We start from the raw sequence: 19,867 nt of genomic DNA, 5'->3' as shown, positions 1-19,867 counted from the left end.
CAGCACCATTACCGTTTCTCTTACAGCCCCTGGTGTGGATATCTTGTTGTACAAGTGCTTCACGACAAGGATGGTGGCTTTCTCTTCCTCTTGCTCTCACCAGTAGTGATGTGAAGCTCCTTCCTGCCACACAACAGCAGCAGCAGAGGGAGGGGACAAGGGAAGCAATTAAATCCATGTGAATCCTGTGAGCAAGCCCGGAGGCTGCTCGGCACTGGGGAGCTCTGAACCCTCCCTTCTCCTTTTCTTTTTCTTGTGAAATGCTTTGGGTTTGTCCATCCTTCCCCCAGGTATCAGCCCGGGGATGGAGCAAGTGGTGCAGCTGCTCCCCAGGTAGCGCTGTGACACCTCCCAATGCTGGCAGCCCGGGTCTGTGCTGAGCAGATGAAAGATTATAGCAATCAATTTGGTGAGAAGGGAGATTTTTCTCCATCTGTCCACCCTCAAGGCTCTGTTTCCTCATAAACCATTCCCTGAGACATCAGGAGAATTGAAGCTGTTCAGAAATGGAAAAGATAGTTAGCCCAAAATGAATGAATATCTGATAGAGGGGCTGGCTCTCCTGGAGCAGAAGGGAAGCAGCTGAACCAGGGGCTTTTCCCCCAGCATGCTGCTGCTTTTAAGTAGGAAAAACTCCTTTGGAGCTTTGTTCTTTTCACCAAACATCTCCCAGCTGCACTGCTCAGGGAAGCACATTGCAAGCTCCCCTTCCCCACCTCTCAAAGATGCCTCTTCCCCCAAGCAGGCAGGATGGGGGGGCTGAGAGCAGCCCCCAAAATCAGTTGTGCACTCTGGCTGTGTCCTGATCTGAGTCTGCTCAGTGGAAAAGCCTGGGGCTAAGGGGCTGCTCCTGGCCACCCTCTGGGGCTGCAGTTTCCTCATTTGGAATATGGGCTGGCAGGCCCTGAGGCTTTCTGCTCAGTTAGTAGCCTGATGTGTAATGTATTTTGATTTTGTTGTTGGTTTTTTTTTTTAAGGGGAATAGCCAAAGATGTGCCTTCCTCTGGGCCTCTTCTGGAGGATGGGTGCAGGTCTCCAGGTGGGACCTTTGGATGCAGCATCTGCCTCTTGAAGCTGGATGCCTGGGAGGGATTTAAATCCTGTGTCCTTACCCAAGTGTGGGCCCCATGCTGGTTCTTGCAGGGAATTTACCTCTCTCCTTCCTTCATCACTTCTCAGGGGTTTGTTTGTTTGGTTGGTTTTTTGTTTGTTACTGCTAGGCTGGAGAATATTTCTCACAACCTCATGTAGGCTTTTTGCCAGCAAAATGCACACCTCCAATATGCTAATGCATTTGCAGACTTTCCTTAGTGCATGTTCTTTCCAACAGTTTTCAAGCCACCTGCCAGTTTGGTTTTAGGCTTCCATTGTGTTTTTTAACTCCTGAAGACCACTGGGTGCACATTTAACAATCTGCAGTTACAGGGGGGGTTCCTGATGCAGAATTGCTATTTCCACGCTGTGGTCCTGTCTGCAGAGCAGCTTCTTTGCATGTCAGAAGATCTCCAGAAGCTGTAGTTTCCCTCCTAATGCTCTGAGCAGGAATTGGCCAGCTGCCTGGTGCTCATTGCTTCTCCTCCTTGCTTGCTGAGGGCTTCTGTTTTGCATGAAATCTTAGAGTTAATATGGCAAAATTGTATGTCCTTCATTCCTGCTTTATTGTCTTCTGGGGGAGAGGGAAGGGCAAGCAGTTCATCTTCTAAAAGATGCTGTGTGTGACTTGGTTTAGCAGAGTTTAGCTCTGTGCTTGTTTTCTAGGAGTTCATTTCTTTTACTGGGAAATGAGTGGGTCAGGACACCTGTATCACTCTGTGTCTGAATAAAGTACCTGATGGTTGCAGAGGGCAGTGGGGTGGGAGGCTAAGGAGGGTTGGAAACCCAAACCTGGACCAGATTATCTCCATGGGCCAGTGAGGGAGAAAGTGATCATTCCCCAGCCAGGCCAGGAAAAAGAGGATAAACATTAAGTTTGGAAAGAACCTGCAAAAAGAATGCTCTGGGTGGATCTGTGGTTGAGCCTCTCGAAGGAAAAATCTGAGGGTTTTCCTTTGGCCAGTCATGAGCTGGAAGATGCTGCTGCACTTTGGAGAAGTCAGGAGCTGCAGGGAAACCCTCAGCCTCCCTTTTAGCCCTGTTCAGTTTACAGATGCCCCAAGTCCTGAGGAGATGAAGGCATCACACGGTTTCATTTTTGTCTAAAGCCATGTTTCTGCCAGGAAAACTCTTTCCATGTGTCCTGATCTGAGTCTGCATGAGCAGTCACCCACCAAAGTCTGGTGGCAGGGACTGTGACAGGGGAGGTCAGAGCTGCATCCCAAAATAGTTGAGGTCCTCACGAGATGGAGAGTGGTGAACTCAGGCTGAGGGGATGAAAACCTCTTGTCCTGGGATAAAAACAGCCCAGGAATGAACTGTAGGCAACGTTGGAGAATTCCAGTGCAAGGGAGAACCTCGTGGGAGCACCTTGCTGTCACTACTGATGCTCTTCCCGTGGTCTCTGTCCCCCCCACCAGCTCCAACCTGCAGCTCCCTCTGGGCTTTTGGATGCTCCTACAATGGAAGTGAGGGTGGGGAGCCAGCACGCTATTGTAAGCATGAATGCAGGACCTGTCCTTTTCCTACCAGCTGTCAAAAAGTATTATTTAATCTCAAATAGGTCTCAGTAGCTTTTTTTGTTGCTGTTGTTGTTTCCTCTAGTTTGTTTTAAGGAGGTTGTTGAGTGTGAGAAAGCAGGAAGCAGTGTCAATAACACAGTGGGTTTTTTCTTTTCACAGACACCCTTTGAACTCCCTTTACTCTGCCTCCCCTCCAGTTACATTTACACACCCTATAAATAACCTCCTAGTGCTTTGAAATGTTTTTATTAAAGCTAAAAGGGATTTTTTCCCCCCCAAATCCAGTGCTATTTTCTACATTATCTGTAGACAACCTTCAGAATTATTATTATAAATGGCTTTAGGTTTTAACCCATTTCACTGGGTAGGCTAAATGAGAGGCAAGCCATGCATAGAAGTGGCAGAAGCTTGTGGAGGCACTGATTGATGTGATGGGATCCCCCAGCCCTGGGAGGCAGCTGGGTCTGGGGTGTAAGGAAAAGTCTGACCACCCAGGGGTGCTTAAACTGCTTGTGCTCCTCTGTGGATGCAGGCAAATTCCCTCCTGAGAACTGGAGGCTGGAATTCTCCAGTCCCTGCACTCAACAAATCCACTGGAAGACACTGGGGTGGTCTTGGCTGGTTTAGTGGAGCACATGCAGGTCCAGCACTGATCTCTCTCTGGCTCCAGTCTGCTTTGCCCAAGTCCCCACCAGATAGAAATGTGTCACCTGCACCCTGGGAGGGGACCCAAGCCCAATGTCCTCACGCTTGGAGTGAGTTCAGCACAACCTGAATTTCTGGGCTGGATATTCTTAATTGTTCCTTCAGGCTTTACCCATGGGCACTCCTGATTTCTGCTGGTGTAACTCAGAAAATAAGTTTTCCATGCTAAATCTGTGCTGCACGTAGTACTGGATGTGTTTTCCACTCCAGGAGCACTGCAGATCTTGCAAAAAAGGCTTTGGGACACCTCTGCTCCAGGCCACCTTCCTTCCTCCTGCTGTCTGTCTCTGGCAGAGCACCATGTTGATGACAACCACCCTAATAGCTTTTACTGACCTGCATTTCTCTTTTTTTTTCCCCACTTTTTGTGCAGTTAGCCATTCCTAAGGCTGTGGCTTAAAGAAGTGCTTGATACAAGTTTTGCTGTGACTCCTGGAGTCATCACTGGGAAACCACTCATTAATGACAGCAGATGAAGCTTTCTGGAAATTTAATGAACCCTGAGGTAAGACCACTCCTACCAGCCCTGCAGCCCACAGAAGAATTTATCTCTGCCTCTCCTTATCTCACTGAATGATGAAAATCTTGTTCACTATCATTGACCTTCAACTTTCTGCCTCCCAGGTTGATCCCAGCTCACCTGGGTGGAGGGATGGGGGCTCTGGGGTGTCTCTGCAGGGCTCCTTGATGGATGGCCCTAGCAGCCTCCTGCCACAGTTCTGATGAGGGATGGTGTCACCCTCAGATGTGAGGGGTGTCTGCTCTCATGCTGGGACATCACCCGTGCTGCTGCAGCATTTAAACTGCCTGAATTTTAGGGAAAGCTTCAGGTTTGGTGCAGGGACATTCCTCACCAAGTCTGTGAGGCTGTAAAGGCATTTGTCACCTCTGCTGACTAATCTTGTCACCAGTTTAAGCCTGGCCAGGCAGTCACTTGTGTATTCTGGGGCAAAACAAGTCTTTGACCTGGAGTTTAAAAAAAATACAATACAACCAGCTAATTTATTCTGAACAAAAGAAAGAAAATAAATCAGCAAGCAGTTGTGCTGTCTTGTAGGCCATGCCCCGTGGTCTTCAATAACTTAGTTTCATATAATAATAATTCATATAATAATTTCATATATTCTCTAGGGGGGAAGATCTTATAAAGATGCAGCCAGCTTGCGATAATTAATCTGTTAAATTTAAACAAAAACCAAGGGATGTCATGTTGCCTGCAAGAGGTGGGAGAGATGTGCCCAGTTCTTCAGACCAAGGCTCTACCACCCACTGTGTTTCCAGAGCAGGTTGTGCCAGCCTCAAGTCTTTTCAGACTTTTCAGGTGTCCAGATGCTTGTGAGTGATACAGAGGAGCAAGGAAGATATCACTTCTCTCCACTAATTGACTGCATGAGCAATTGATTTCCCATCACGATGTGGTGTGAGCACTCTGCTTAAACATCTTCTTCAGGGATTTACTGGGGTGTTTCCTCTCAAGCTTGTGGGTACAGAGTAAGATTTATAAAGTTTTTGGCATTAATTCTAACAATAATTGGGTTTTCTCAACTCTTTTCTCACCAGTCTGTTAATGTCTGAGTTACCAGTGGCCCCAGTTCCTTGGCTGTGAAACTCATCATTTATGATGTTGACCTGAAAGTGGGAGAAAAGAATTTGAAAGTCAGGAGATGGCAAAAAAGCACAACTTACTTTGTAATAATTGAAATTCTTCTATTTACAAGTCTTTTTTTCTCCCTTGCTTTGTTAATATCTACAGCTGTCCAGTTAAAAAGCCATAGCTCCTTATATATGTAGCATGAGGTTGAAGAGTTTATAAATCTTTCTTATAATTTTAAATAGAACAAAATATTGCAATAGTGGCAGTAGTGGGTTAGATTTTTTTGTTTGGTTGGTTACATATATTCCCTTGCAATTGATTTAAGTGTTCTGAGGTGGGCATTTTTGGTAAGGTGCATGAAAACAAAAACCAGAAAATGCTCTTGGGAAAATGTTAATATTCATAGAATCATGGAAGGGTTAGGGTAGGAAGAGACCTTAAAGATCATTGTCTGAGAATAAACCCAGTAGTCCTGAAATATTTATAAACACATTTTTGGTATATTTGGGAGAGTGCATTTTGGAGGAACTGAACGAAGGAGGGATTTTTTTGACCAGTGTGCTGGAAGCCTTGCAGGTCATTTTCTATTCCACATGTAGCTCTTCTGCAGGAGAGTGGGAGCAATGAAGGGCATTAGCAAAATAAGAGATGATTTAGTGGTGATGGCACTGTTGGTCTGCGTATCCCACAGCTGCTAAATTTCAATATAAACTCCATAACTCTGGATGCAGGAAGAGGTGAACATGCACAAGAGACTATTTCTGAATATATTTCCCCCCCTCTCTCCAATAGAAGGCACAAATAATAGCATATTTTTCAAAGCGCAAAGCACTTTACATTGCAAATAGTTACATTAAATTTACATTTCATGGGTGAGTGGCCATAGCTGCTACTTGCCACCTCCTCTCTGGTGACACTCCAGCAGTTAGATGTGATCTACTGCTCTCTGGACCACACGGGCCTGAATTGTCCTGGATTAGAGGTGGCAGAATGCTGTTGAGCTCCATGAGCATCTCCCACAACCTTGTCTTGAAAGTCAACAGGTGATGGAGTGAAAGGTGGGAGAAGGACATGATTCCTGTGCCCTCCAGGAGAAACCTTCTTTTTTTTTTTTTTTTTTTTTTTTTTTTTTTTTTTTTTTTTTTTTTTTTTGTAAGAGGCAAGCAGCAGAAAGCCTGCAGATCCTTGGTGCTTTCCCTGTAAAGGTCAATGTAGTCGCTGTCCCCATTTTTTTCCTGAGAGAATCAATGCAATGCAAACACTGTGTCAACACTTCTGCCTGGCACAGAAAACTCATTTTCTGCTGCCCTTCCCTGGGTCGTGCAGAATGGCTGCCCATACCCCAGTGATGGCCACACACCCTCCTGCTATGGGTGACATTTTTGTTTTCTCTTGGTAGAGACCATCCTAATGTGCCCCTTCAGGGATCTCACAGACATCCTGGCACTTACAGGCTCCCTGATTTTCCTTCCTCCTTGTCCCTGCAGATGCTTGCTGCTGGGCCTGAGGACACCAAACCAAACCTGGGTGCTCCCTGGAGCTGGAGACTTGTAGGAATGAGTCCCCTGGCCATGGCTGTGTCCCTCTGCAAAGTCTCTCTGTCAAGAGCCCGTGGCAGGAAGGGTGCCAGGCAGGAGCCCAGTGCTGCTCCACTGCCTCCCACTGCCATAAGACAGTATGGGGATTTCTTTTTTTTTTTTTTTTTTCTTTGCTTATCTGCAACAACCTCAATGACTTTTCTGGTCAGTCCCTAGGGTGGCCTTTCTACTTAACACATGATTTCTTGTCTCAGGGTTCCCTGTATGTTATTTATCTCTGTTGGCTTTGGCACTTGCTAGCCTGGGGTGTGTGCCTGAGTCACTCCTTATCTGGCAGGGATTATTCCTCATTAGTGGCTGTGCTGCTATTTACCAGCCTGGAACCCCTGAGATCCTGCCTGGTGTGTGAGGCCAGACTGTCACAGCTGGGTTTGCTTCCACGGAAAATTAAGGATGACTTGAGAAGCAGTGCTGGGGTTTGGTCCCATCTCCCAAGGGGACAGTGGGGCCAGGGTATGTGGAGCCATGTCCATTCCCCAGGCATGGGACCAGCGTTTATTCCCTGTGGGACTGATCCTGAGTTTCACCTCACGTTGCCCACATTCACAGCTTAAACCTCCAGGTGGCTTTGCCAGCCCGTGCTGCAGCTGTGACTTTGCTGCTGTGCAGCACCAGCCCCGCTCTCACCTTCCTCCTGGGATTTGCTGTTTTACATTTGCGTGCAGCCTCCTGGGAGATCTCTCCCTTTTCATGGCTCTTTTGTCAGCACTCTGTGCTCCTGTTCCCTGGCAGCAGCGATGCAGTGGCACGGTGCCACCAAGCCATACACTCTGCCATACTGCGGGGACAGCTCCTGCTCTCAGCATCATCGTTTCCAGATTGCTTCCTCTCCCCCCCCTAAAAAAAGTAAAAATCTCAAGCAGCTCCTTAATAAACTAGTTCAATGGATAAAGTATTTCACTGCTGTGTAATTTCCTGGTAAGCCAGCAGGTTCCTTATAACTGCAGGAGCATCATGCTGGCTCTGGGCCACCCTCCCTCTCCATCACCCCTTCCCATCCCTCTTCATCCCTCTGGGGTGGCACTGCCAGGCTGACCTGGGGGGGTCCCTGGGACCCCCTGAGCCCATCTTGAGACTTCATGGTGCTGTATGAGGTGCTGGGGGCTGGATGGTGTCACCTGTCCCCCGTGTCCCCAAGGCTGTTGTGACAGGACCGGTTTTTCTCCTCCTCCTTTTTGCACACATGCACAAAGCCCTTTCCTTCGGTGGTTTCTGGCATCTGCAGCACAGCCCTGTGAAATATCACTGACTTTCAGGGATTTCTCTTGTTTTTAGCCCTTTCTCACCTTTCTAGCCAGGGGCAGAAGTCTGGAAAACCCTTGGAAACCGCAACAAACCCCAAACCCAACCTTGGGCCACAAGCTAAACCCCGGCCGCCATTTTCAGTGCCTGATTTGGGTACCTCAGCCTGTAGGGTCTGACCCTGGGGGGCTTTACAGCTGACCCCAAAGGCTCATCCTTTCTTTTTGTCCTTTAATTCCCCACACTGACCCCTCCTCAGCTGCTCCTTTCCTCAGGAATCTCCCCCAGGGACCTGGCTGGGGGCACTGTGTCCTTGCACCAAGATGGCGGGGGCGGCTCTGCCTGAGGCCAATGTGCGGCCCAGCTGATGGCGGCCGCCTTTGAACTGGGAGGGAGGTGGGACCAGGATGGAGGCTTCAGAGCCTCTGAACCCATTGCCAAGAAGTTCAAAGTGGCAGCATGGGGCTGAAGCGATCCAGATTTTGGAAGGTTTTTTTTTTGGTTTTTTTCCGAGCATCCTCAGAGTCACTCTACGTTATTTTCTGTGCCCATCGGGATACGTCGTGACGTGGTTGGGAAGGTTCTCCCAGCCTAGCTGGCTGCTTGGCTTTGAAACAGGTCGTGTGTTTGGTGCAGAACCCCCCAAAAAAAAAACTTTGCCAAAAAACCCAGGGCAAGGAGGGGGCTGGATGCCATTAAATGTGAAATGAAACCATCTGGTGGCAGGCAGGCATCCTGGGCTGGGCAGAGGGGTCTCTCCAGGAAGGAAAATGGGGAGCTGGGATGTGTGAAAAATACTTGGCATTTCCCAGCTGGGCTCTGCTGTGAGGGGATTCTCTCTTATTCTCTCTGGGCAGACTGGCCAGGCTCTTCTGCTTGGGTTTCCTGCAGCAGAACCACCTCAAAAGGTGATCCCTGACCTTGAACCCTGCACATCAGGTATCTGCTGGATGTGCTTTGCTGTCTCTGCCATCAGTTATGATTCCTCCTTGCCTCATTTTAATTTTTTTTTTCCCTCAGACACTCTACATCTTTTAACCGACATCCATTTGGGTGCATACGAAGATCGACCTACAAAAAGCTGTGGGGGGTTATGCCACGTTTCAGCAGTGTTAAAACAAAAAGCACAAGAGGTTTCCTGCCTGCAGCAAGCTGGATGCAAAGTCTGCTGGAGCTCGTGAGTTTTTCTGCTAACTTCATGGCCTTTGGACCCTGCCCTTTGGTACATTCCTCCCAGGGCTATAGGAAGCAATTAGTGCCCTGTGGAAAAGAGGGAATTGCTGGGAGGCTGCTTGTATTTTCCCATCCACAGCATTTTAATACAGGACAGCTTGTTGTATTAATGTGTGTTTAGTGGGTAGGTCAGATAAAATCTCTTATCCATATTGTGCCTTTCCTTCCAAGCTGTACATATCTGTTCATCAGATGGGAAGGTGCCTGAGCACCTGCCCAGGTGCTCTGCTGAATCAGATCTTTAGAACCCAACTTGTGGCTATGATACCATTTAGGATTTTATTCACTGTTTTGCACAAAACCTTGTTGCTCAGTGGGGTTTTTTTTTTTATTCTTTCCAGGCAAATTGCAAGTCAATTTCTCTGCCTTGCTTGTACTGCTTGCAACTACCAACTTCTGTGACTGGGGGTTTTGTTCAGATGCACCATCTCATGAAGAAATCAATTGGGTTTTTGTTTGAAATCATGCAGAAGGCAACTAGTTATCCATACTTACTTATTTTTGGTTAAGTGACCATCACCTCCTAATTACAGCTTTGCTTTTTTTCTGAACTACTGTACTCAATTTACAGCCTAATTGCCCTTACCTTGTTTGTTTAATGAAGCTTATATAATGATTCCTGTGATCTTCATGAAACATTACACTGGGATTTTATTTTTCATTTTATAAACTGTGATTTTATATTAACGTTTTATAACCTCAGGTTTCTAATCAGAAAGTCATAAGGAGTTTAATTGATTTGAAACTAGCCATGCCCTGAAGTGTGTACATGTCAGATTGATTCAAATTGATCCAATGTGTTTAAATAAAGCTCGTGCCAAAAGCACGAGCACCTTATGCTACCAGATATTTACCCAAAGCCCCTTTGGTAACTTAATTATGCTGCCATCTCAGTATAATAAATTATTGATGGTTTTATGTGTGTTTGTTGTAGTTTGAAAAGGCAGAGAAATCTCCCAGTCCTGCAGACAGCTCAGGCACATCGTGTCGGATGGATCGCGCTGCAGACCCATTTGGTGCTGTTACCATCAGCAGTGCTGAGGAGAGCTGAGGCTCCAGTCCCTGCTCACTGCAGCACTTTGCAAGTGTCTGCTTGCATCCTTGTGTCTTTGCACAGTTTGGGTTTGGGTTTTGGCACACTAAGAAGCCACTTGTGGCATTTAAAGAAAGGAATGGGAGGACAGAGGAGAGACGATGGCCTTGCGGAGCCAAGATGAAGTCAGTACAAGAATGGCAGCAAGTTTCAAATGGCCTTTGAGCATGGATCTGCAAAATTTAATCAGATCTGAGGGACCCAAATGGTACCAGGTAGCAAGCACTCAGATCTGTTATGCTCAGAGGTAAAGGGGGTCTGCTGAGGCTGCAGTCCCCAAGTGTGTCCCGCAAGCTATGACTGGCACTGCCTCCCATGAGATGCTAAATCTGGGATCTCTGGCTGAGGGATGCAGCAGCTATTCCCACTATTGAAAACATCCAAAGAATATAAAAAAAATCATTGCTGGGTCAACCCTCATGGTGAAAACCCTGCTGACTGGAATGAAACAAAAAGGTAAGGTTGTCAGCAGCCCTGGGAAACATCTTTTGGAAAGCACAATGTGATCCGTGCAATCCAAGATGTAAAATCAGGTGCTTGTTTGCCTCAACCTGCCTGAGCAACCCTTGGGTTATATTACCCAAGGGCCTCCCACCATGGCCCCCAGCCCTGCCTTTGAGTCATTCTCATCCTTCAGAGAGCCAGATGGGCTGATTTATGTGAGTACAAATTTATGAAGTAGACAGAAGACAGTTTAATCTAGAAAGACAGCAACAGGTTTTTGTCTTTGATTGGACCTTGGTATTACTATTGGATTTTTATTTATTCTCTAGTTGGATTAGATTTTAATAAAATAGTTACATGTGTTAGCACAGGCAGATGAGCAGAGGCAAAACTGCTGAATAGGCTAAAACACAGTAAAGGTGATTACAGTGACTAGTACCATGCCAGCTAGAATTAACAAAGTTGTTATATTCAGCAGTTTTTACCTTAGAGACTCACCCTGGCCCTTTTTCTCATGGCAGTGCTGGCTCTTCTGGAGCAAAGCCATCAGGATCTGTGCTGGGCTGCTGAGAGCATCACCACAGGTGGGAGTCAGCAGTGCACAGCTTGGACATGAGTTCTTAGCTGGCCTCCTGCAGCCCATAAAACTCCTTGTGACTGAAGAAAATAGTTATCTGTTCTTGGCATGGAAGAAATGTAAACCTCAGGTTTTTGTTGTAGGCCACCTTGGATGATTTTGTTATTAATTTATGCAAAAAAAGTACATGGGTTCAGCTGCAGGGTGTCTTAATGCAAAGGTGCATAAATAAATAAAACAGAGAGGTGGATGCTGAGCCCCAGTAAAGATTTCCTGACAGAGCCCACCCCTTGCAGCCTTCCTTGCAGGAAGAGCTGAGTGACTTTTCATCCCCTTCATAATCTCAGGGGTGTGAGGCTGTGTCTGCAGGGGTGCTGGAGGTGAAGAGCTTGAGCTGCTCCTGCTGTGGGGAGTGGCAGAATGAACCCTGAAGAAATCCATCCTTGGAATCGTGGGCCTCCAGGATTTGCAGGGCAGGGGCAGGCAGCATGGGTGTAGTAAAATGCAAAAATTGCTGTTACCGTTTAAGCACCTGATTTCCAACTTTTGGGGTGAATTTCTTGTGCTGCTGCAGGTTTGGTTTTGAATGTTCTTTTCTGTGTAAATGATACTAACTAACTAACTGAATGATCTCTCTTCCACAGGGGCAGAACTGGTGAATTCAAAGAAATCAGAAACCACACCTGGTGAGTGAGCCCCGAAAGCCAATGTTCGTTTTCTTTTATTTGAATTTTCAGTCCCCTGAGAGCACAGAGATAAGAGAGGGCTTTGTGCCCACAGTTGCAGAGCAGCAGCTCCATTTTTCAGCTGCATGAGCATCACTTGTGAGCCCTGCCTGCCACCGTGGCCTCCAAGAGGCAGATCCAGGGTTTTTCCAGCTGAAATCTTACCCCTGGACTCCAGGAGACCAAATTAGTGGATGTAGTTCTCATTTTAAACAGCACAAGTTCCATCTGTTTTCCATAAGCAAATCCTGATCAGTGATTTATGGGGGGAGGGGGGGGGGTTGGAACCAGCATCCTCTGTCCTCTGAGGAACTTTTGCTGTTGATTTCCATAAGATCTATGGTCAGATCAGGGCAAGGAGCTGGCACTTCACAAGCTGTTTAGAAAGTGCTTTGTGTTTCTCAGGTGTCAGGGCATGGGGCTGTGGCTGTGTGCAGAGCAAGAGCTTGACCCAGTGCCATGCATCTGGGAAGAAGACCCAGATGAATACGTTTTATCTTGATTTTCATGTTTGTGCACACATGGAGAGCTGGAGGAAGCTGCTCCACTCTGCTGAAGGTGTTTAAGACAATAGCAAGAAAAGATGCAGGGCTGCTGTGGATTTTTTCTTTTTCTTTGCACTGGATTTTGTCCTGTTCAATGTGTCTGCTGCTTTTCTAGCAGGACAGATCCACATAAATCCTGGCTTGGATTGTCATCTCTCTGCAGGCCAAACAGAGATGCTGTGCATTGATTCCAGGGGAGAATTCCCCAGGGAGCACTGGTGTTTGTGCTGCCCGTGTCGAGGTAGCCCTGTGTGTTCATTGTGTAAATCACACATCTCTGCACTGACTCTCTAGTAAAATACTGGAGCTCTAGAAATAATGTGCATTGCTCTCATGAGAATATTTTTTATCAATTGGCCCATAAAAGTTCACCAAGGAATTATGTGAGAACCAATATATCTCTAACATCCTCCCACTGATGATAGCATCTATTTGGTGCAGATGAAATTGAATTTTAATTTGTTCTCCTTCACACATGCAGTTTTATTTTCCTGCTTTATATATGGTGCTTACATAAAACAATGAGTCTTCTGGGATTTTAGTTATATGCATCACTGCTTTTCATGACTTGGTGGCATTGGCTGACAGCAAATATCACAGACCTTCCACTCTGTCTCTGTGCCCAGCCTGCTCTGCTTGCAGCCTCCTGAATATTGCGTGCCTTGTAATCATTGCTGAATCAATTGGAAGGGACAGATTTCCCTGGGTGGCCGTGGCAGCTCTGAGTCCCCTTTAGCACTGTCCACTGCCCATGCTCAGTGCTCACAAGAGCTGCAGGCAGCAGCTGTCTCTCTCTTCTTGCACCAAAAAGAGATTTGCACCAGTTTCTCCCACCTGAGGACATCTCGGTGCTGCCTTCCCAGGCACTTGTGATGGTCCCCAAGTGCTAGCAGGGAAGTCCCCCGTGGGCTCAGCAGCCTGGATGGTCCCCTGAGGTGCTGCTGCATCCCTGCAGTCCTGATCCTGCCACACCTGCTGATGCCATTTGGGCTGTGACAAACCCTCTTTGCCATTGCAAGAAGGCAGAGCTGAGCTTTGGGCCACCTGGTTGTCTGTTGAGCCACTGTGTGGAAGTTGAAGGTCTCAGGGATGGAATGTGTGCCGTGGAACCAGATGTTTCTGGGGGGTCTGTGGGCAGGGGGGCAGCAGCAGCATTGATTTGGCCTCCCCTGGGACTTGTCAGGCAGCCAGGACTGGAGGCACAAAGGGATGGTGACACCCCTGGAGCTGGTGAGAGTTTGCAGAAAAAGGAGTGGTGCAGGCACCCTCCAGCCATGAGATCCAGCCCAAAAACCAACCAGATCTAAACCTTGTTTGGCTGGGCAGGTGTTAAAGCTGCATTTATAGCCCAGTTTTGAATGAAGCTCTCCCTTCCTTCTCACACTGCAGAGCGAGCACTAAGACACTGGAAAAAAAAAAACAAAACCAGCCACAATCCTTCAGTCTGGCTCTTGCAGCTGAATTGTGTGAGGATTGGAAGGGGCCAAGCAGGGGTTAGGCATGATGGCAGTGTGAGGACAGGATGATTTATCCCCAGTCAGGGATGGGCAGGGGGATATCTCTATCTCCTCTGAGCCTCACAGCTGGCTGATAGAGCACAGCTCCCTCTCCCTTGATAAGCATGCAGGCAGCATATATAATTCTTGCAGAGGTTTCCTGCTAACCTAAACAGAGATTCTGCAAACTTTATGTGCTCAGAAGATAAAAGGTAATGAGACTCCATACATTTCCTGGCTGAGTTCCTTTACCAACCTTTCAATTGCTTCCAAAATGCCCTCCTGTAACCTCTCCATTAGAAATAGATTGGAGGTCTTAATTCTCCTCTTATCACAGACAGCATCCAAGGGAAAGAGTCATGTCCTTCCCCTCTTGCTCTCCAAGAGGGATTTGCTCCCCAGTCAGGTTGTAACCCAGAGCAGGTCCTGTGCTTCAGGCTGTAATGCACATAGATGGGGTGGTGGCAGGGATTTGGGGCAGTTCATATATCTGTGCTGATGGAGAAGAACTAAAGAAAGAAGGAGTGCATTGAAAGCAGTTGATTTTTTTTTCTTCCTGAGGCTGGGCTGTTGCATTTTGTTTCTCATTGAAAAATAATATGCCTTCTGCCCTTTGAAACCTGCTGAAATCCAGCCCTGCTCCTTAATTCTCAAAAAATAACAATTTCTGTCCTTCATTAAACAAAGGAGCCATCAGCTTTCCTTTTTGTAGGTTCAAACTGGCTCTGATTTAAACTTCCTGATAGTTTTAAACCTTAACTGGTGCTTGCTGTGCCCACTGCTCCCTCCTCAAGCTGGGGAACAGAAGCAACATTGCTTCAGCCTGGTCTGGTGCCAACTCAGAAATCCAAGGTCAGTCTCTTGGATGAGGGTGGTGAAGTTTTGGGTGGATTTATCAGGTTTTGCTGCTCAGATGGCCCAAGAATATCTGCCCAAGTGAGTCCTGAATGTTTTTTCCTGAATGGTTTTTGCTTACTCTGGAGGAGCTGCTCCTCCCGAGGCATTGCAATGTATCGAGCCAAGTGCCAGGGTATCACCAAATGACTATGGATTTTCTAGCAGGGTGTCTGAGTTGCAGGCAGAAGAACAGTTCTTAAGCCTGGCCACACGTTGTGAAGAAGAGAAAACCAGCAAAGTATCACTTAAAGACGCCGGCGTTCCTGAGTGACCCCGCACACCCTGGGTGCCAAAGAAATCTTGGCTTGGGGCAGCAGCAGGCGGCCGTGGTGTTGCTGTATAACATCAGCTGAACACTTGGAGGGCTGTGTGAGCAAAGGAGACACGCGGGGCTTTTTTTTCTGTGGGTCTGTGCCCACAGCTCACGGTGCAAAGGTGGCTGAGGAGCTCGCAGGGTGCCCCAAACCGGGATGATGCCTCTAGAGGCTGGTACCCTGCCCCAGAGCTGCCCTCCTCACCCATCCCCGCAGGGATTTGGTCCTTGTTGCTGCTCCCAGGCTTTGTGCAGTCAGTTGCACTTTTCCAGGAGCAGCTGGGAGTTGCGGGGCTGCTGCCGAGAAATGGCAGTGCCTGTTGCTATAACTACAGTGCTCAGAAATTCAGCCTGAGCTTCCACAGCCGCTTCTTGCCGGCAGCGCTCCCGGCATGGCTGGGTGCAGAAGGGTTTCTTTGCTTTCCTCTTTATCACACCCGTTAGGGTGAAATTGTGTCTCAAGAGCAAATTCTGCCGTTTCTGTGTTTCAGAGACACTGGGAGAGCCTGGATCTCCAGAGCTCAGGCTGCTGGCAGAGTGGGGATGGGGTCCTGCAGCCCCAGACCCTTTCAGTGTCTCCCCAGGCAATAGATTTGGTCTTCAGCACCAGGCAGGTTCATTCCCTGGACCTGAGCACCGAAGCAATGCTCTTCCAGTACCTTGAGAGCCATTCCTATTGTGGAAAGTGCTGCCTCAGTTTCCCCTCCATCTCTGCCATAAGCTCCCTGGTATGTATACAGCTTCTCTCCTGTCTGTTAGGAGGACATAGTAAGTGCAGACCTCTCCTCAGGGGACAGTCCCACCCCTCCTTCTGCCTCTTCTCTGCCTGTATGTCCTGCCTGATCACCCCGAAAACCCCCTGCCAGTCCCTGCTCCTGCCTGGGGACCTCAGCAATGGGGTCTGACTCTCATCCAGGCTGCTCCAGGTGGTTTTCCATGACAGCAACACCAGAGGGTATTTCCCAGGAGAAGGAAGAAGTTGATTCTGCCTCACTCATAGCTTCATCAGGAGTGAGGGCCAAAAGCTGCCATCTCCTCCCCCTGGCTTTTTCAGCCACAGCAATCCGGGGCTGGAGGAGGGCATCAGGAAGCCTACAGGGTCACCCCAGGGCTGCTGCACTCCAAAGTTTCTCAGTGGCTCCACTCCCCTCCAGCCCAGCAGGGTCAGCCAGAGGTGAGAGGGATGGGGGGACATTAAAACTCTCTGCAACACCTGGGCAGGCCAGGGCAGGGGGGTTTGGAGCAAGTTTTACCTGCTGAGCATCAGCTCCTCCTCTCTGCTACAGCAATGCAAAGGTGGCTGCTCTGCAGAGCCGGTGGTTTGCATCTGCTCTCGGTTTGGGAGACCAAAAGTTTCCTGGGCTGAAGGAAGCTGCCAAATCATCCATCTGTGTAACTCCAGAAGTTCTCCATCCTCTCCCTGCCTTCCAGTGAAGATCTGAAGCGGGTAATGAGTCTCTGCTCGGCTGATTGAGCCCCTGCCCGGCTCTAAACAATTACAAGCTCCTTTAGCTTTGTTCCTGCATAAAACCCGCTAAATACTTCCTTTGGAGAAGGCTTTACTCATGCAGAACACAGAGCCTGAGAGCTTCTCGGAGCCTTCCCAGGCGAGCACCGAATGCAGGTTGCCAATAACCCAGGCTGAAACACGCGTGGAAAGGAGCACCCAGGGCGGGGAAGGTGCTGACAGCACCCAGCAACTTGATTTGCATCCTCCCCTTTCCAAGGAGGGAGGGGAAGCACAGCTGCGTCGGGCAACATCTTTCGACTTCACCTTGAACTGGGTCGTAAAACTGTAGCGAGGGATTCATTTTTTGGTGCCTTGGGGCACTGCTCCCCGGGGAGCTGTAGGACATAAATTCCTCTGTCGGGTCAGGCTTTGCAGCCCAGCGAGGGGGGAGCATGGGGCAGGCTGCAACTCCAGGGCATCCCTCTGATCCTGCTCCTACACCTGCAGGGTCACCTGAGGCACCTTAGATATGGGACCGGGCTGGGGAACAACCTCCCTGCTCCCCAAAAGTGGTGGCTGGGAGGGTTTTTATCCCATAGCTGTGCTCATGTGGGGCTGCTCTTGCATGCAGAGGCAGTGCAGATGTTCAGCCCTGCATTTAGGGCTGTTTGATGCTCTGAATCTCCAACCTGGAGATGGCATCTCCTCTAGGAAAGGGTCTCTCTGGGGTACACTCACAGGAGGGAGCAGACCCTGGCTGTGCTGGTGTTAAAACACAGAAAATCTGCATGGTGTGGGTGAAGGTGGTTTCGGGCAACAAGCAGCTACCAGAGTTATGAAGTGGGCTGATGATGATTTGATGGAATGTGCTGCAAGCTGGGGGAGAGCATGGCAGAGTTATCCAGGGACCAGCAAGCCCCCTCAGAAGTTATTAACGTCAAAGCTTTGATATTTATGTCTTAATTGTCTGCTAGACACACTGCCACCGACAAGAATTGACTTCTTTTCTCTCCTCAGCTTCCCAACGTGGATGATGACCTCCCCCTCACTTTAAGAAGGGATGGATAGAGCACTGGCAGAACCCCCCAGGGAATTTTGAAATGCCTGTGCCCAGGCTGGTAAGGTGAGGGACAACCTGCCTGTGTTTTCAGTGTCACAACTTAACTTCTACAGCCCCCCTGAAAAGCTGGCATCACCCAGAGCTCTGCAGGAACAGGGAGGTGTGTGCAAGCCTGGCCAGGACACTGAGATGTGTTTCTGAATGTAAAATAGTTATTTAGCAACCCGCCAGAACTGGAGGCTAACTGATGTTAAATGGAGCAGCTGTTGGCTTCTATTTTCCTCCAGCAGCTTATCAGAGATCATCTCTTCAATCAAAGGCACTTAAAAAATCTCTGACAATCAATTCATATTCTACTCTGTGCTGGGGAGAGAAGAAACACTAATAAAAGACCTCCCATGATTGCCTCTGTAATTTCCTTTGTACAAGACAAGTTTAGGTCCCAGTTTGTAAAGTACAACACGTAGAACACTAAGTTGTTGTTTTATTCAGAAAAATGCTGCCAGCCCCTAAAGAATTCAATTTTGTGATTCATTAAACCTTTATTGCACGTCTCTATGTCACACTCTTTGAATACATAATCCCAATAAGGCTTGATTGGTAAAAGATAATCCTATTTTTAGCTTGGAAAAACATCTATACAACAGCAAGGAAAACTTTCATAGCAGAGCAAGGAAAGGATATCAGATCCTGCAATATTAGATTAACAACAAAATGATGTATAGGGAAAAGACCTTACATAGATCCACAAGTGGCATTTTGTTGTCTTGTTATCCCACATTATTCGTGTCCTTGAAGTATCTCCTGCAGGGGAAAAAAGTTCATGTTGGGATTCCAGGGAGCAGAGTGGGACTGGTGCTGCTGGGGCAGGGGAAATGGGCTCTGACTGGGAGGATGTTTTAAGCATCTGACTCTGGAGTATGGAAGGAGAGGGGTTGGGCTGCTGCTTGTCTGGGTGTGAGGCAGCTTTTCTGGCCACAGAAATGTCAGGGAGCACATCCAGAGGGGGATTGATGTTCAGATGTGACTCTGCACTGCTGTGGCTCCTTTGCCCCATGGTGAAACAGGTCTGCAGTCATTCTGCTGCTGGGATCTGAGCTCTTCTCTTCAAGGCTGAACCAGGGCCTGAGGTTTTATTGACTTTTCATGTTGATGGAGGTCTTGACAAAAGGCTGCTTTGTAGCTGCCTTCCCCAGAATGCTGCCAGGGGCTGCTCAGGGGGCTTTGGAAAGCATCTCCCCTCCTCTGGTGAAATGGAAAATGTAAATTCAGCAGAGAGCAGGTATCAGGTGAGAGATATTCTCTTTGTCCAGGTGTTTAATGCTTAGGATGCAGTCATTTGGATGTGCTGGCTTGGGTTTTGCTCTCTCTCCTAATTGTAAGTAATGGGAAAGCAGATGTTTAGGGCCATATTCAGTGAGGCATTTAGGTATCTAACTACTGCTGCACAGTTTACAAGCCCCAAGAGTAAATCTTCAACTCCCTTCCTCCAAAATCTCTACAAGGAGGATGTTTGGGTTATTTTTTTTTTCTTTCACCTGGTGTTCTTTTATCAATTAGAGCTCAAACCAGGTGTCTGCTGCCAAAAGTGTTCCTGCAAAACCTCTGCTTCTGGCAAGCTGCTGCCAGCATCCTCCTCAACCACCCTCAGACTCAGCCCCCAAAACCTCCCTGGTTCCTCAGGGTAGGTTTGGGTTTTTCCTCTGGGATTTGAATTTTGAACTGGGCAGCTGTCAGACCACAAGCTCCAGGACCTCCCAGCCTGGGAGCTGCTGGACTTGTTGGCACTTAAGGTTAAAGGTGAGTGGCTTAAAGTAACTCACAGTGGCCAGGACACCATGGCCACAGCCACTGCCTCCTCCTGTTCCCCTCCCAGGCACTAAGAGAGCCTGGAGGGGTGATCAGGGAGTCACTACCACATCCTGGTAGTCCCAGGCACTGGGACTGGGGTGTGCTGAGCTGCTCATCTCCCCCACCCTGTCCATGACCCCCCCCACCCCCTCATAAACCCCTAAGGAGCCCTGAGCACCCGTTTCTGCCTCACTTTCTGCCAGTCCATGGAGCTGTTTGTGTCTCCTGATTGATTGTGGGCATAAAACCCTCCTGCTGAGAGCAGCATGGTTTATTGCTCCATCATTCATCCCCTGGGGGAGGCAGCTGCCCTGCACCCTGACCATGATACCTGAGTGTCTGATGGATGGCTCCAAGGCCACTGGGTGCCCCAGGGTGGGATGGGGATGGGGGGAAAACTGCAGAAGTGGCTTGGTTCAAGCTGCTCAG

The 19,867-nt window shown here is 48.3% G+C and overlaps 1 long non-coding RNA gene across 2 annotated transcripts; it reads left to right on the top strand.

Moving 5' to 3' along the window:
- Nucleotides 1-8,777: 8,777 nt before the first annotated feature.
- LOC139801799 (uncharacterized) lies at nt 8,778-17,989 on the top strand. 2 transcript variants are annotated; one of them, XR_011728317.1, is made up of 3 exons: nt 8,778-8,931; nt 11,746-11,787; nt 17,545-17,989. It is a non-coding gene; the product is annotated as an uncharacterized lncRNA (long non-coding RNA). The 2 variants fall into 2 exon arrangements; XR_011728316.1 differs by lacking the exon at nt 8,778-8,931 and adding an exon at nt 9,315-11,108.
- The last annotated feature ends 1,878 nt before the right edge of the window (nt 17,990-19,867 follow it).

This window comes from Heliangelus exortis, chromosome 12 (genome assembly GCF_036169615.1).
Source record: "Heliangelus exortis chromosome 12, bHelExo1.hap1, whole genome shotgun sequence".
Classification (NCBI taxonomy): Eukaryota; Metazoa; Chordata; class Aves; order Apodiformes; family Trochilidae; genus Heliangelus; species Heliangelus exortis.
The sequence above is the reverse complement of the archived record's forward strand: the minus strand, read 5'-3'. Positions and strand labels throughout refer to the sequence as shown.